Raw genomic sequence first — 10469 nt, forward strand, 5'->3', positions numbered from 1 at the left:
TGACCAAACTAAAGACTCGTCATCCAAATTCTTCATAGTTGTTAGAGGCGCATTGGACAGAATCAGGTGGAGGCAGTACATCCGCTCCAGATGCAACGATAGTGCTGACCATGATCCTCAGACATAAAGGACTGACCTTAGAGAGAGAGAGAGAGAGATGCATTTTTATTTAAGAAAGTGCGCTGAGTTTTTGAGGCTGATTCTTCTAGTTTGGGGCATAATATCTCTCCGAATAGCTGAAAGATTTTGACGCTGTATAAGTGAAATTAAAATCATATTTTTATAAAAATACTCGCTGACCCGACAGACGTCGTTCTGTAAATATTAAATAAAATACTGTTTTTATTGAATTTGTTAATAAAATCAAGAATTTTTCGTAAAATATGCCCTCCGCAGTTTCAAGCAGAACTGTCAAACCGTGAGTCAATAAATTCTCTCAATAGAAAATATATCTCTACAAAACAAATATTGAAAGTAAAAATAATCATGGGAGTCAAATCGAAATAAAAACTAATTCTCAAGTTGAACTTAACTATACTCCATAAAGTAATACCCATCAAAATCCGTTCATTAGCTTCACTGGAAGCAAACATCAGGACACTGGATTTATATATATTAAGATTTGAATTTATATAGGATACGTAAAGTAATTCAATTCTACCATATTGAGGGAACAGCATGTAAAATAAACACTGGATGGTTTAATTGTCCATTATCATATTATGAACTGAAACGATGGCCCAAAACAACCCTCGAAATTACACTCAATCCATTTCAATGGTATCCTTAACTGTTGCTAAAACGAACAATGTCGAATTTCCGACCTCTTTTATTTTCCTATGTAAATTCGTTATCAATTTTCTGACACTGTAAACATTGTCCCAAGTTAAATATAAAATTGAGATGTTCTGTAATTGTATCATAAATTGTAATAATTTTTTGTACGTACCTGCTTCTTGTAATTTAGTTCATGACAGATACGTAATTTCCCAAGGAACTAAGGTATATTTCCGTCGCTGCCTTCTATTCGGTTACAATCCGCAGCGCAATAGATCAATTTATTGGTTATTACGATTTATCGCGAAAGGAGGACGCGTATGGCATGGTATTTTTATTGGGTTTGGCTGACCACTTAACAGTCTCATTTATATATGTATTTTAACTCTCGAAGACCGAAGGGACATATTGGATTTACTTTTCTTATACAAAACATTATTAACAGTATTAACAACGTCTATGAAAACTCCTTTCTTGTGTCTGTGTTAAATTTTAGAGTGCCTAGATGTCCACATAAACACGAGAAACATTTTTGGGGATCAATTCACCTGTGTCGCGATTACGCAAAATAATAAACGATTATAAATTCGTTGACCCCTTCAGAGATTCGTTGCCAAAGTTTCGCAAAAATGTTAAAAATATATCATAAATAAATAATTAATATGTATTTTTGATTTGTTTAGTTCAGATTTTGTTCAGTTCCTCCATCTAACGAAGTTTCGTTAGATCAACGAATGATTGTTTAATAATTTATACTAACTTTACATAACTATTTCACACATATTTTAGCATGCGGTATTCACCTTAAAAGGTAATGCATTTCGAAATAAGACCCTTGTAAATTAGCATAATTATAAATCTAATATTGTAATTACCACTGGTGAAATCTAAGTAAATAGTAAAAAAAAACTTATACCATTTCATTTGTTAGCTCATTTTATTTAATGAAACGTGGGTAATGTAATATTATAAAGGAAGAGAGATAACGATACTATAACGAGATGATTGTATCAAATAGCAGTAAATTGGTTGTACATTTTAATAACAGGGATGTATGTGATGAAAGAGATCGAGTAAAGGATACATATTTTAATTAAAAGAAGTAATGATAAAACAAAAACATCTGGATATCCCTCCGCAATAGTTTTTAAAAGTGTATTGCGGCGGATTAAGCTCTACAAATCAAATCAAAATCAATTTTTTCATGTAGTTCATCACTTATGAATGTCAAATGTTTTCTTAAATATCCACCGCCACTTCGGAAAGAACGAACGAACGAACTTCAACTAGAAGTAACACTCTTTTAAATCAACATTTACAGCTTCATCTTTTTAGAAACCATTTAAGTTGCGATATAATATGTAAAGTGATGCAACAAACAGGAGTAAGTCAAAAAAAAAGGTAAATGTAAATTAATACGTAAAAACAAGAGTCATTGAGTATATGCATCAATCCGCACACACTGTAAATAAATGAAGGTATTTTGCGAGCATTTTATTAGTGTCTCAATGATATCGTTTTAATAATGTAGTATATACCACCTTAACTTATATTAATGTGATAAACTAGATATATGTTGCTTTGAAAAGAGATCAAACAGATCTTGATCTGAGAGAACCAAAAATAAAAGGACCTGCATAAAATTATAAAAGAAGCATGTATGACAGGAGCATCTAAGAGGAAGTCCTTTATATCCTGTTGGAGACAAACGTAATTATCTCAAGTTATTGGCGTAATTCCCGCTCACTTCATATCGTATAATCAACTCCACTATTAACTACTTTATTAGTTTTGTGGTTATTAGTTAGTATTTAGAATAAGAACAACGTTGATTCTGATAAACGATTTTCAAGACTTCTATTTAAATCATCATGATTTCAGAATATTTATTATCTCAAGAAGAATACAAATTCACTTACTGAGATACTTAAACTAACATGAGACATATATTGAGCGGCAAATCGTTATATACTATACACAATTTAAGACGTTATATTTAAAGTTACAATAATTACACAGAGTTACAATAAATACTAATTAGGTAGATACATTTATAACGAAATAGGTGGGTAACGTATAAAATAAATGTTTACAGTAATGAATAAAATACCTACACTATTTTATTATTTGTTATAATGACAGCTATGAGGGTATTTGTTTATTAAGGTCTCGTTCATAGTCATAGCCGGAAGCGGTCTAAGAAACCGATTACTATATTCGCCGCAATAAACGAATTTCATTTAATTTCTGTCTTTATAGATAAGATTCAGATTAGTTAGATGATATACAATAATACAATATTTCAAGATTGAGATAATTGTCAGGACCAAATTGTATTTATATATCTACGTAACATCAAACTCTAAGATTGATTAATAATTTGTCAGTTGAAAATGATTGTTACTTAACATTCAATTCAAATGCATTGAGTTCAGACGCTCGGGTGCATTTAAAAACTATTTCTTAGAAAAAATCGTCTATATTTTATCAATATTATATTCTTTATTTTCTAAAATCACCCAATTATGCTACTATATTTTTTATGTACAAATTTTACCATTTTTTGGTGCAATAAAGTGTTTTCATTCATTCATTCACTAAGCATGCAAAACTATTAACCAAAAAATGTTTGAAAGGAAATCTTATTTAAGTATCTAGGTTATATTTTCGAATAAACGCTGTTATATTATTCAATTGATTGTAGATGCCTTGAGGCGACCGCGAAAGCCTCCAGCTATAATTTTCACAATGACAACGATACAATCGAGATGATAATAACTTGGGACCATTTAATTACCTTGGAACATCTACTGTTCATTATTATATTACGAGTTACAGCATTCTACTATTATAAGCTTTGGTGGATACAATAATAAAATTGTTACACAAATCAAATTTGAAAAACAACATTTTATGAACGATGCGGGACTGGAACCCACGACTTCTGGCGTTCCGTGCCACTCGAACGGTTATCTCAGTTGGTTGGAGCACTGGCACGGAACGCGGTTCGAGTCCCGCATCGTTCATAAAATTTTGTTTTTCAAATTTTATTTGTGTAATAAACCTAGAAGTGAGGGTTATCACTTTAAAAACATAACAAATTGTTTAGATTTACAAGAGCGACATCCTAATATACAAATATTGTGGTTGAGCAGGTTATCAACTGTAAAGTATATCATGTAGATGAAGCCACAACCTGAGAGTTGAACAAAGCATCAATATTTTATGACGATACGTCACTCGAATGTTTAGCTCAGTTGGTTAGAGCACTGGCACGGAACGCGAGAGGTCGTGGGTTCCAGTCCCGCATCGTTCATAAAATTTTGTTTTTCTAATTTTATTTATGTATTAATCCTAGAAGTGAGGGTTATCACTTTAAAAACATAAAATGTTCTTACAGGCAACTTACAAGGAGGTAGTGAATGTTTTGGTTGTATATGTGGTTTTGAATTTACAATTTGTAAAGTTTGTGTTTCTTTTCTCGAAGAGCTGTTTGACGTCCATCCAATTTCCAGCCTCGCACCACACGAAAAAGTTTCCACAGTGTGATTTAAAAAAAAAAATCTGCTACACATAACTAAACTTGCGGAAAGCGTCGGAAATGCTGCCAACTCATATTTCTTTGGCATTGCAAAAGAGTATGAGCGTTGGTTATCACTTGCCATTAGGATCAGGACCTGTGCTCCTTAATCCTTCTATTCAATAAAAAAGGGTGTGTGTACTTATGTATGCACACAATAAGTTATACTTCTTTTGCCTAACAAAGCAAAAATCCTTAAAATTATTTATTCCCCGTGCTATTCTACGCTTGTATAAAGAACATTATTGTAAAAATCTTACAACGATGGCTTTGACAATTAATTATTAAATAGCGAATACGGCTGTACGGGCTTGAACCTTTTGCCAATCCTAATAATGGACGAAGAATCCAAAAAAATAACGAATGTCGCTAACGTCAGAAAATTTTAGGAACCAACTTCATCCTGTTACTTTTGTGTTACAGTGATGCGTGCGCATCTTAAAATTTCACTCTCATAATTTTTTCGTAACGCGCCTCATGAAGTATAGCTTCAAAAAATATATTATCACCGTTTCCAACAGTATTGTAGGCGCTGAACATTACATTATCCATCTGATCAGTAGATCAAACATAAAATATTATATAACACACTTAGAGCAAGCTATTACGTAAATTTTAAGACATGCTAACACTGTTTTATACAGCACACTTATCCATGTGATATTGAGATAGATAGAGTTCTCTCCCCAAGAGATGGTTGTCTTCGATGAAGGCTTAGAAGGCACTCACCCAAAGCCAACCTCAGGTGGTGTTTAGTGGGTAGGCACTTAGCTATTTATGTGAGTCCCACATAACCAACGAAGATATAAGGTGCGTGGGTATGCATGAGCATTCACCACCTCCCTCCCGTCCTTATCCTGGAGGGTAGCCCTTTCCCTTTGACTGGTCGCAAAAAAGAAAAATATAAAAAATTATGATGGCATACCAGTGGGACGCTCCTTTGCACAGGATACCGGCTAGATTATGAGTACCACAACGGCGCTTATTTCTGCCCTGAAGCAGCAGTGTGTAAACATTACTGTGTTTCGGCCTGAAGGGTGCCGTAGCTAGTGAAATTACTGGGCAAATGATACTTAACATCTTATGTCTCAAGGTGACGAGCGCAATTGTTGTGCCGCTCAGAATTTTTGGGTTTTTCGAGAATCCTGAACAGCACTGGGCATTATAATGGGCAGGGCGTAACAATTACCATCAGCTGAAGTCCTGATCGTCTCGTCCCTTATTTTTATTAAAAAAAATACATCTATCAAAGATTGCATGTCACCATACATTTATATATCATTCACGAAATACACAATTGTATTTCCTTCTATCAAATAAACGTTGGGAATGCGCTGGCTATCACAAAAACAAACAAGAAAGTAAGCAATTCTAAAAACAATCCATCAAACGTTAGCAATATCGTGAATTATAGCTGCTATAACATGACATCGCGAGACACAGTTATAATTTGTCACATGTCGCGAATAATATTGCAATATATGTACGTAGCTAGTTTGTCAGCTGACAAAATAATGATACTACAAAATAATATATAAAGGTTGCTTGCTACTGGATGTACCTCTTTAACTTAGTTTCATTTCAATTACATTGACGGAAACTGTCTACAAAGGTTTAGTAACAGTCCTCTGTTCACGTTTCAGTTACCAGTGGGAGGGAGGCTTCTTTGCACAGGATGCCGGCTAGATTATGGGTGAAGCAGTAATGTGTAAGCATTACTGTGTTTCGGCCTGAAGTGCGCCGTAGCTAGTGAAATTACTGGGCAAATGAGACTTAACATCTTGTCTCAAGGTGACGTGCGCAATTGTAGCTCAGAATTTTTGGGTTTTTCAAAGAATCCTGAGCGCCACTGCATTGTAATAGGCAAGGCGTATCAATTCAAAACGTCCTGCTCGTCTCGTCCCTCATTTTCATTAAAAAAACGTAACATTTTTATTGAGTACAATTTAGTTCATTCTTTTGATTTTTAGCTAAAACTATTATTAATATAGTTTTTAATATGGGTACTATACTATTTTTAAGTAAGCCAAAAGTTGAAATGTTAGTATACCTTAGTAATCTTAAGTTGGCGCAAAACAAGGAAATTAATTAATTACGTATAAGCGTAATGTACGGTGGTGGTATTCAATTGACTGGTAGGTACCAATAGTATATAGTTTAGCTGTATTCTTTAAACTAAAATTATATATTTCCAATTTTTATTTATTTCTATGTCGTCTCTAAGCAACTATGAAAACCTAAATTTGTTTTGACTTTCGAGGTTTCGTATTCTACTATTTTATTCAGTTACAATTCCTTTTTCAAAATTTCTCTCAATATCAAATTCAATTATTCTAAGAATCCATCGAAATTGATTAGTTTACTAGAATTACTAGAATGCTTGAAATATTTACCATGAAAATACATTTTTAAATACATCAACGCAAGTAAAATCGTGGATAAAAGCTAGTAAATTATAAAATACAAATTATTCTTATTATAAAAATAAAAAACAATTTAGATGTTAAACGTATTAACAAATATAATTTCACCATAGATTATATTTGCGACAAAACTTACGCATAATGTCGGATCTCAAAACCACAATGATTGATTGTGTTTCACGAGTAATATATCTCTGCGTTATTATTATTTACCGACTTCCAAGTTTTATCAAATACAACGCTGCCTTAAGTTATCATGAGACAAGCAAATACCAATTCTTTCAACATAACTTAATTATTTATCCTCACCACCCCTACTCCATTAACGAGTACGTTCCATTGAACGATAAACCCAGCTTTATTGGGACTATAAATAAGATTGTGATTACTGAGTAGTTGGAATAATATCGGATGTGATGTTATAATTATCAATATAAAATTTACTCCTTAATACTAACTGTGTACTCGTAGTGGGATTTAACCCTAGGTTATACTGAAAATGTTTAGAAAATGAAAAACGGCTTAATGTAGAAAGTTGCCCATACTTTTATTGTTTTTCGAAGTAATCTCCGTTCCTCTCTACACATCGTCGCATTCGATGGAACCACTGGGAAAAGCAGTGGGCCCATTCTTCCTTAGGTGTCTCTTATGTGGCATTTTCTAACGCTTTCACCGCATCTTCAGAGCTCGTAAAGCGAATACCTCGAATTTTATCTTTAGTTCTTGGGAATAATAAAAGTCGCAAGGCGTCAGTCAGGTCAGGTCTGTATGGTGGATGACTCATTATCTTGACACCTGCTATAGTCAAATATTCAACAGTCCGTTTTTCGGAGTGCGCTGGAGCATTGTTGTGGTGAAAGAGCATCCTGCTTGGAGGGCACTGCTGTCGTTTTTTTTCCAGGACAACAGGCAAACAGCGATTGACATACCAGTCTGCAGTAACTGTCCTTCCATCTTCTAGCACAACTGTGGCGAAATGACCTTTACAACCAAAGAATGAGGCAATCATCTTTTTTCCTAGACTTCTTCCTTTCTTTACCTTAGTTGGCCGATCCTCGAAAGGAAACGCCCACTGAGCTGATTGTCTTTCGGTTTCGGGTTCGTAGCAATATATCCAGCTTTCATCACCTGTGACGATGTCAAATACAGCATTTGAGTCACCGCCATTGAACTTATCTAACATTTGGCGACACCAGTCCATGCGAAGATGTTTCTGTTCGTCGGTTAAAGTATGGGGAATCCATCTGGTACTTCCTGACACCTAAATTTTCATGTAATATTTTTTGAACTTGACCACCAAAAATTTTCTCGCGTTAGGTTCATTTTCACGCGTAACAAGAGTTTTAGATTTGCCGCCAATTAACAAAAACAAATGACAAATGAATGAAATATACTACATTAGGTTACCAAAGAGTTCGAAATATAAAATTAAAAAAAGTTAACATTAGCAGTGTTTCTAACTGACGTTTTTTTATTATGGATAGAATAACGTCTGTCAGGTCAGCTAGTAGGTATATATAATCGTGGACTTCTTTTAAAATTATACCACTGGCCAATGTGCCAGTGTAAGCGGATTAAACGATTATTCTTTCGGCTTACCTCATATAAATTAATATTTAACCAGCAAATGAGACATAATTCATAATTACAACGAAAAGATGATTTCAATCTGTCAGACTATACCAGTGATGAGCGCATTTAAAACAAAAAAAAATGTCTTCATTTTTATAATAATAGTATAAAGTCATAATGTGGTAAACATGGTAAACGAAAGCCTAATACAAATATTATGTAGAATGTGAATGATTAAGAACGGTTGTTGATACGCTGTTGGTATTATAAATAATTTCCAATAAAGTCAGCAAATTGCAATTACTATAAAGCATATTTCAAACACCTAAGTTTCGACAGATGACCGTTGGGGCAGTATAGTCCTCGAATGGCAACTACGTACCGGAATACGCGGTGTTGGTAGGCTCTCCACAAGATGGACCGACGATCTAGTCAAAATCGCCGGAAAACAATGGATGAGGGCAGCGCAGGACCGATCGTCGTAGAAATCTTTGGAGGAGGCCTTGTCCAGCAGTAGACGTCTTCCGGCTGATGATGATGATGAAGCTTTGATTGAAATGAATTGCAAGTCATAGGACTATTAAAAGCAAATGATACTAAGTTCTGAATTCATTTCAAATTTAAAAACGTTCGTTCTTTTGCGTTCTTTTGGGTCAGCATGTAAATAATTGAAATTTACAATAATAGTATTCATATTTCATCAAAACATGCAGATATATATATATATATCTGCTATATCACAAATTATTACTACAACATGAACTTTAAAATTACTTTACTTTACTTTACTCATGAAGTTAATATAGACACTACAAGTGAATTAACTATTAATTCATTTTTATATTGTTATACCACTATTTGTTACTAATTGCACTTGAAAATAAATGTTTATTGTGAGTTATATAAAATGTTTTTAATTATGAAATTTATTATTAAATATGAAATTTATTACTTGTTTAGAAGATTTGCCAAATTCTAAATAATATTGACACATTATATTATTACTAATTATTACGAGTGTTAACTGTTATTTGTTGTTGTTATATTACTCTTATATATATGTCACTGTTAAAAAAATTATTTCATTTATTCACTTTAAAATATATTATAAATTTTTATAATATATTATATTTTATTTCCTGAAAATGTTTGTCTATTTTTAATTAATAATTAAATTAAATCTATTTTATTTACTCTAAATCAATAACATACATACTTTTTCTATTTATGCTTAGATGAAACAATTATTGTATATTTTGATATGCATTTAAGTTTTCTTGATACTGAAGTTAAGCTTAATATATTTAATAAAGCAATTTATTAAATTAAAATAATATTGATATTTTTATACACTCTTATATCTTTTTTACTAATTCGTCTTCAAGTAATAATTTAGTTACATCAACGTACAACTTAGTTGGATTATATTATATTATGAATAATACAATAAGACTAAGAGAATAAAATAAAAAATTTACATTGAAGGTGCCTTTGAAAATTTGCCGTTTGGGGATTTTTGAGCCTCAATAATCAGCCAAATATTCGTTTTAAAATATTTAACTCACATAATATATTTAAATAAATGAAATACTCTATACATATTATATTTATATACATAAATGCTTATACGTTAAATATTAAATGCACTTTATAGTATACACTTATAATAGTATTAATTTTAAAACTTACCGATAATAAATGACAACACTCACGCATTAACACTACCAACACGCGGAAACTTCGAAACAGCCACTGCGTTCACTCTACCCCGGCTACGAAGCACTACTGCCGTGTAGAGCGCTACGGTAAAGTTGTAGCCGGTAGCCTGTTCGTTTGGCATATTGCTGTGCACTATAGATAGGAAACTGGACACGCGACCAAGGACATTGTCGAAATAGGCATGACCAATCTTGTATTAGGTACTTATCCTAAACAGAGGGAAACTTAGGAGTTAGAGCTCAGCCATGTACTCGTACATTATGCTTCAAAATTGCTGTGTTTACATAAACTTTTAAGCTATGATATGGACTGTCCTTCGGTATCACAAATCGGTTTGCATGTGCCTGCCTTCAATTGCCGTCGTCTTAGTATTTTTTCCCTAATGCACATTAAATTAC

At 33.0% G+C, this 10469-nt stretch overlaps 1 protein-coding gene across 1 annotated transcript in view; it reads right to left on the bottom strand.

Moving 5' to 3' along the window:
• The window catches only part of LOC126974833 (uncharacterized), a 97920-nt gene extending 87794 nt beyond the window's left edge, over nucleotides 1–10126 (bottom strand). The window contains exon 1 of the mRNA XM_050822502.1: nucleotides 10042–10126. The gene's annotated coding sequence lies outside the window, so the exon portion shown is untranslated. The remainder of the gene's footprint in view (nucleotides 1–10041) is intronic.
• Between the last annotated feature and the right edge of the window lie 343 nt (nucleotides 10127–10469).

This window comes from Leptidea sinapis, chromosome 34, assembly GCF_905404315.1.
Source record: "Leptidea sinapis chromosome 34, ilLepSina1.1, whole genome shotgun sequence".
Lineage (NCBI taxonomy): Eukaryota > Metazoa > Arthropoda > Insecta > Lepidoptera > Pieridae > Leptidea > Leptidea sinapis.